The 8,372-nt window shown below is 46.1% G+C and overlaps 1 pseudogene; it reads right to left on the bottom strand.

Moving 5' to 3' along the window:
• Positions 1-201: 201 nt before the first annotated feature.
• On the bottom strand, positions 202-1,430 carry LOC133408457 (uncharacterized; annotated as a pseudogene).
• Positions 1,431-8,372: the final 6,942 nt, after the last annotated feature.

Here is an 8,372-nt window from a genome sequence, read left to right as displayed (position 1 = left end):
ACTCATACACAAAGATGAAAGAAATGAAAAATTAATGAAAATAAATGAAACTAGGTAGACTAGGTAAAAACGACCTCACCGAATAACAGCACGCAAAAAGAAACGTCCAGCATACACAATACAGCAGAAAGTCACTCAGGTACGAGAGGACCACTCTTTTTGTTTTTTTCACTCTACAATAAAGGCCTGCGCAGGGCGTGTCTATGACACGTGGTACCACTTGTCCCCCTTTCCAAAGAGACGCACGGCATGAGATGTCCGAGCTGAAACCTCAAACGGACCAGTCCACCGTGGTTCAGACCACTTCCTTTGGAGCACTTTCAAATACACGTGAGTCGGAAAGGAAGGGTCACTGACGTGGACATCTGCAACAAAGGGATCTGAAACACAAAGCGAAGACACAAGAGATGACAGTTGCTCCCAGTAGAGCTTATAGCCCTTCGGGGGTTCCATGTCCGGCTAGAGCGAAGCCAAGGCTGGACCAGGCATCAGGCGGCCGGTCAGGAGTTAAAAAGGGGTGAACCCTGTCCGGCGGTTAATCGCTTGCCTGATGGAGAACAAAGCAGGGCAGGGCAGGGCATGGAGCCAATTAATCCCTTTGTGTGCACACGTTTTTGCCAGCCGTTATTTGACCGTGCAATTTATACTTTCCACACGGGGCTGGGACTGAAAATGGTAGACTTAGCCAAATTTGTGTTTGAGCCCCAGCATGGACTCGATCGTAGCCAACGAATTAGCCGTAAAATGGGTACCATTGTCCCATCTGATTACTCGTGGAAACCCATGTGTCGGGATATAATGGTTAATCAGCGCTTTGATGACGGACGGCGCGTCCTCTTTTGGACAAGAATAGGCTTTGGGCCATCCAAAAAAAGGTGTCGACAATCATTAATAGATAACTTTTTCCTTGGAGTGGGACTACCATGTTGGTGTAGTCCATTACCATCATTCGGGCATCTGCCCATCTCAGTGTGTTGCAGTTCCCTCTTTGTTGTTGGGCCACCACTGAAATTCTGACATATATCACAAGAAACACAAAACTCTTTGACCTTTTGCAGAAAATCAGGGTGCCACCAAAAGCACAGCTTATTCAACATCAACACATAACTATCATGTGTCGGGGCATGTGCTTCCTCAACCACTGACCGCAAGAACTTTCCTGTAGGTAACACCAGTCTCCTAGGGTCTCTTGCCGGGCCAAACCCCAGCTTCTCCTTGTCGTTATACTCAGGCCCTTTCTTTTGCCACTTACGTTTGACTTCCTCTGGTGCCGCCTCCTGGAGGTTGCACACTACACCAACCATTACTGTAGGGAGAAAGTTGATCAACTGATCCTGTTTGACAACATAGTTACCTTCAGCATCCCTCTGATAGCCTGCTGCTTTCTTCGCCGCGCCATCAGCCGCACCATTCCCCCAGGCTACCAGCATGCTCGCTTTCACATGTCCTGGACACTTGACCACAGCCACCTCCACTGGCCTATTAATAACCTCGCTCAGTCATTGAATCAGCTCTAAGTGGGCCACTGGGTCTCCAGTGGACGTAACAAATCCCTGTTGTCTCCATGCAGCCAAATCAACAAACAAGCATCCTACAACATAGGCCAAATCAGAATAAATTGTAATACTCTGACTTTCAGATAACTCCAGTGCCCTGCACATGGCCAGCACTTTTTCAGCTTGAGCGGAGGGTTTCACAAAGTCATTTGTGGACCAAAGCATTTGGAATTCAGAATTTGGGTCTCCTGGGGTCAGGGCCTGAACGACGGCAGCCCCCACTTGTAGCGGTCCCGAGGTATGTCTTCAGCAGCAGCCATCGGTGAAGAACACCCGACCACCTGAAAGAGGAGCTGAGGACAAATCGGGGCGGGCCTTCAAATCCCGCATGACCTGATCTTGGCAGGTGTGTGGCTTGCCAAGATGTCACTGACGCAATGGTGACATCGTGGATGCCGCTTAGGCCACAAATGCTGTCACCCTATGATGAGTAAGAATAAAAAGTTGGTGTCCCATAACAATGTGTGCAGTCTTATTAATGCATGTGGCCACAGCTGCGGCATATGCAGCACAATTAGGTTGTCTCGCTTCTATTTTGTCCAAAGAGGCGCTGACGTAAAGCAGTACACGTCTGTTACCGCCCACCTTCTGGAACAAGGCACCGTTGGCTGTACCCTCGGTCACTGAAACGTCTAGATGAAAAGGCAGGTCATAGTCAGGCTGAACTAGGTTAGTCGCTGTGGCCAAATCTCTCTTAAGGTCGGTAAACAACTTCTCAGTTCTGTCTGTCCAGTCCAATTCAGCATGGAGGTTACGTATGCCTTTAACCCTAACTAGATCACAAAGTGAGGGATAAAGCCAGGGGAATAGCCGCAAAGGCCCTTCCCTGAGATCACACGCCCCAAGAACATCACCTGTCGTCTGCAACATTGAAGTTTCTTTTGTAGACACCTTGAACCCCAAGTCATCAAGTCGGGACAACACAGTGTGCGTCGCTTTTAAGTAGGTTTCAGCTGAGTTACCTGTAATCAACAAATCATCGACATACTGGCATCAACAGAGATATATCGCCCAATTGCTCTTGCAAATACTGATTCAAAATTCATCAGTAATTCCCATTCAGCTCAGTAATAATAATTACTGAGTTTATAAAACAAATATATGCTGGGGAACCCGCATATATTGTAACTTACAATTATTGTAGGTGAACGCGAAATATTTCCGTCATTCTTCTGCCAGGGGAATGCAGAAGAAGGCATTAGCCAAATCAATTACCGAGAACCATTGCATCTCCGGGCCCAGAACACCCAAACAACGGCGTGGATTCGGGACCAGGACGCAGGGAGTTCTAGTGATATCATTTATTCGTCTCAAATCATGAGCCATTCAGTAATTGATACCGTCTGCCTTTTTTACCAGTAAAATAGGAGTGTTAAAGGGAGAATTCGATTCTTCTAGGACTCCACCTTTCCAGAGTCGCTCTAGGGTCTCCGCGATGCCTTCAGCGGCCTCTTGTTTACAGGGGTACTGTGGCGCGTTAACAAAAGCAGTCGGGTCTACCTCCAACGTGACTGGAGTCACGGATGCACATAGTCCCCCATCGGCAGGCCCCTCGGACCACAGTGAGTCCGGCAGCGAGTTCAACAGCTGTTCGGCGTCCTCATGGTCCGAGAGCTCTCTGCCATGCAATCACGCCAGTGTCACATGCTCCAACACCCCTTCGTCCACCGCGGCATCCTGAATACAACAACATTCAGTACTAGGAGATTACAACACATTGGCTATTTGACCTTGTTGCCAATCATTTGCCAAATGGGATTTCCTTACCATGGGTCCCAGTTCTCGGGCTTCATGACCTAGTGCAAGTGAAATGTGTGGAAAAGATGTCGAACTCATCATAAACCACTCACTCTGGTCTGGCGTCAAGGTGGAGGCAGCCGAACACCTTGCTTCACCTATGCAAATATCTGTACTGTTGAGCATCTAGTTTTCACCCAGTATTGACTCAAAGCTTTCTCTGTAAACCAAATCGTAATTTTTGCCATAGCGCAATGTGAGATGGAGGGGATCGATCGGAGGGCTGTAGGAGGCAAGAGATTTGATTCAGGGCTTCCACCGCAGGAAGCCCGAGCCGACGCCGCCTCCTGCCTTTGTTTCTGGTTGAAGTTGGGCCCAATAAATGTCAGCGGTCGCTTCCAGGAGTTCATGTTGTACCATGTTCCATCCGGCGGACAATTTCCATTCACAGTTCATCACGGTCCCATATGCGAACCGTATCGTCAGTCCGTCCGGGCTGCAAAGGATGGTAGCCCTGGTTTTGATAAGCAGATCTCTGTTCATCAGTTTCACTGGAGCTCCCGCTTTTGTCAGGACAAACTGATGTTCATGTGTCTGTCCAGAAATTTCAGTCTTTAATGGTGTCAAAATTGGCAGACTCATGGGCACCTCTGCAAAGCCCATTAAGGTGGTCGTCATCCCTCCGTCCCTGGGCTCCGGTCATCCCTATTGGTAATCGGACCAGTCCTCGTCGCAGTAGAACTGGCTAGATGGCTGTTGTTGCTGTGGAGCCTGCTGCGGTTGCTGTTGCCAGGGTGCTGGGCCGCGTCCATCTCTCCCGCGTGGAACTCCATAACCTCCTCTTTGAGGTGGGGCCCCTCCGGGTCCCACTGGAGGTCGCTGTTGCATCTGTGGGGGAGCAGTACATTGACGGTACCAGTGTCCATACTGACCAGAGTTGAAGCATGCTTGGTCCGGTGGCGGTTGGCGAGCGTGTCCCCTGCCTCCGTTGGTGTATCCCCTACGACTCCCGCCTCGTCCCCTCGTCGAACCCTGCGCCATCCACATCTGCTTTTCTGCTTCCATTTGTTTGTTCTTTTTTCCAACTTGTTTGTTGACATAATCCAAGTGAATGGAGAAAGAGCAACAGGTATATTTCTCATATCTATTGCGTACTCTAATCATTTGATTATCTCTCTGTCTCTGTCTCTCTCTCTCTATCTATATGACTGACTAATTTCATGCACTAAATCAATGCACTTACCAATAACTAAATGGGAAGAGGACTTTTCCATGTCCGCTGACCGTAGCTACTCGGTACATATCGGTGACAATACGTTTAGAATGACAAAAAACACAAATATACAGCTTATACAATATAAAGTGCTCCACAGAACACACTTTACTCACACTATGCATAAAATGGGCTTCTCTCCATCTAATATATGCACGCAATGCACCAAAAATACCACAGACACTTATTTACATGCTATATGGGAATGCACACCAATTCAATGCTTTTGGTCTTCGGTTACACAAAATTCTCTTACAGTTTTAATTTCAGGATTCTACTGTCCCCAAGATTGTGCATACTTGGCGACTTAAGCATAATCGACCTCCCTAATAAATATTCACAATCATGACTCTTTGTGTTAGCTACCGCTAAGAAACTATTAAACCGGAAAAACAAACAAGCTATGAACATCAATCAGTGGCTAAATCTCATCAGAGAATATATTGCGTGAGAAAAAATATCAGAAGAACATGCTAAATCTAGACACTTGATTCATTTGCCTGGCTAGTGTGCAATCTGACAATAACAAGACTATTTTGTAAGTGTAAAAGTAAACTTTTGACTTCTGTTTTCTTTGTTGTCGAGGTTGTTGATGTTGTTTTATCCATCCATCCATTTTCTGAGCCGCTTCTCCTCACTAGGGTCGTGGGCATGGTGGAGCCTATTCCAGCTGTCATCAGGCAGGAGGCAGGGTACACCCTGAACTGGTTGCCAGCCAATCGCAGGGGCACATACAAACAAACAACCATTCGTACTCACATTCACACCTAGGGGAAAGTTTGATTCTTCAATTAACCTAGCATGCATGCTTTTGGGATGTGGGAGGAAACCGGAGTGCCTGGAGAAAACCCACGCAGGCACGGGGAGAACATGCAAACTCTACACAGGCGGGGCCGAGGATTGCACCCCAGTCCTCAGAACTGTGAGGCGGACGTTCTAACCAGTCGGTCACTGTGCCGCCTGTTGTTTTATTATTATTCTATTTGTCATTCTCCAATTTTTTTTCTTTTTCATTAGTACTTGTGTTTTTTTTAATTATTTGTATTTTTTGGGGGGGTTATTTTAAAAATGTACTTATTTTTCTTTTCCCTTTTTTGTTTCTTTCTCACATTTTAGACCGATTTGAATGGTGCTAGGATACATGCATGAAGTGGGGATCTTCTCCTCTTGTCCCTGTTTGTGGTTCCAGCGTGTGTGGGGGTAGAGGGGTTGGGAGGGGGTGGGGGGGGTGAAACCACTGGAGTGACCTGCCAGAGGGCATTGATGGTGTGATGGTGACTCGCCCATGTCCCGTGGGTGCTGGGGCAATGCCAGCTGGCACCCGCCTGGTTACCCCACTCTGGCTACTGGATGGGTGCGGTGGGGCCCCCTTGTTGCTCCTGGGGCCTGCTTCCTCCTCTTCTCTGCGTTCCTTGCGTCCCGCTGCGTTCGCCTCTTACTCTTCTCGTCAGTGCTGTGGGGCTGGGTGGCCCTCTTCGTCGGTGGTTGTCCTGCCTGATGGGCCCGACCTGCAGGAGCCATCCATCCATCCATCCATCCATTACCTGAGCCGCTTATTCTCACAAGGGTCGCGCGAGTGCTGGAGCCTATCCCAGCTATCACTGGTTGCCAGCCAATCGCAGACCTGCAGGAGCCATGCCTCTTAATCACGCACTTAGCACACACTCATGCCACTCACTGTATATATTTTCTCACTAGTCACATCTGGGCACACATACATATGCAGGGGTTCCTAGGGGACTGGTATGGGGTCTAGGAGGGTGTGGGTGTCTGACCGTGTTTCAGCACATCTGTTCTGTTTCTCGGTCCATTGTTGTTCCTGCCAGATCTCTCAAATTAGGGAGTAAACAACATCCAAAAACAAGAATAATATTTACTTTATGTATCATTAGTCCTCTTTGTTTATGTGGTCCAAAGTAAAGAAAAAAAAGATATTTTGAGAATGGGTAACACCAGACAGCAGGTGAAACTGGAACTTCACTATAAAAGTAATTCAAAGAATCCAAATGTCTTGCAAAAAGCAACAAGGTAATACAAGAAAAACTATTAAAACACACAAAAAAAGGAAGTCATAGTTGCACACGAAGATCACTGTCAAAGTCGAACAATTCAGCCTCACTTCAAGTCAAATTGAACAGAACTGTTTTGCAACAATTACTCACTCCTTTAAAATAAGTGGAATCTACAACCCTTGTTGTGATGAAATCTTGGCTGAATCCAAAGATCTGGTGTGTGAGAAATAACACACAGATATTAACATAATGTGTTAATGTGGAATAGAAACTTCAAACAGGCCACTGTAAGTCGGCAACCTGTTGGGTCCAGTTATTTTCTCCTTTTTTTTTTAATACTTTTCCATATTTTCTTTCTTTTTTTTTTTTTTTACCAGAGAATATCAACACGTGTGTTACGGGTACAGTGGGGTGTAGCACAGTAACAAAAATGTGCATCTGTATAAGCAAGCTGAGAGTAGAGGCAAACGAGGACAATATGCACTGCTCTCAGACTGTCTGAAAAGAGCAGCAAAGCTCAGTCCTGACCAGGAAAAATACAACAACCACTCATATGTACTGTATGTCACAAAGCAAATATTTTTGACACCATTATTATAACAGAAATTACAGACTTAACCTGAGGATGAATGTAAAAAAATATATAATTATTATTATTAAATAGGAAAAACTACTTATCTTCCTGGTAATTATTCAAAATTGCACATTTTCTTTATACAAATGTAGTCTTTCTACTTTGGCTGTGCTACATGTACACCTATGAATCAGCAGGCTGTCACAACAGCTCCGTTAACTTTCTCCTGTAATTGTACTTTCCACCCTTTATGACATAGAGAGTAGCTGGATCCAAGAGAGGTCAGAGGCAAGGATGAAACGATGAATAGTTGGCGGCAGGAATTACGTGGATCAGGAACACATGGGGAACACACACTGGAACAAGGAGACACAGGAGTCAAAAAGGGAACGAGGAATAGGGTGACTTACAGGAGGTAAAAGGGCCGTGGTACCCCTGAAAGTAACGTCAATACTTCAGCGAGGACTTCCTGAAACAGGCAGGTTTATATACCAGCGGTGATAAGGCTGATTGGAGACAGGTGCTGAAAACGGAGAAGGGAGGGGAGAGAGAGAGATAACGCAACGCGCCCTCCCGGCTACAATAATGGAACTGCTGGCAGTATATGACACTTTATTCCTTTTTGCTGTAATGCTTAACCGTTTGCACTAGTACACATTTTAGATATTTTTTAATGGAGAATATTGGCAATATTGGACTTTTTTTGAAATTTTTATTTTCGCCATTTGTTTATGATTCTACAACTGCGAGGAGCTTTGCCCCAACATGAACCTGGCAGGCCTGCATCCCCTGGGTGAGGAATCCATCCCGGAGGAGACATGAAGAGGGGCGAGAGCAGGCGCTAAAATGATGTAAATTGAAACAAGAGCGAGAACTAAATGGGACAGGAAATTTTTAACCTATTCCTTCCATTGTCATTACGCTGAATGTAGGCTTACTCGCTAATGGACAAACTAACAGCTGTTAGAAAACCACAGTTGCTTGTTTACATTCACTTATTGCTCCTGTAGCTAATGCGAGTGAGGTCATGTCCACTTGGATTATGAGATTACAATTGCAGCATCCTGGCGCTTTGATACTGATAGGGGAGAGTGGGGTAATATGAGCCAGTGCCTAAATTGACCCACTCTTTGTTGCTAAGCAACTATTTTAAAAAATAAGTATGTGACTAAATATTTAGGGAGAGGATTCCATTTCATGGCATCTGTAAAGGTAAGAGT

This window comes from Phycodurus eques, chromosome 10 (genome assembly GCF_024500275.1).
Source record: "Phycodurus eques isolate BA_2022a chromosome 10, UOR_Pequ_1.1, whole genome shotgun sequence".
NCBI classification, from domain to species: Eukaryota; Metazoa; Chordata; class Actinopteri; order Syngnathiformes; family Syngnathidae; genus Phycodurus; species Phycodurus eques.
This window is presented reverse-complemented; position numbering and strand designations above follow the sequence as displayed.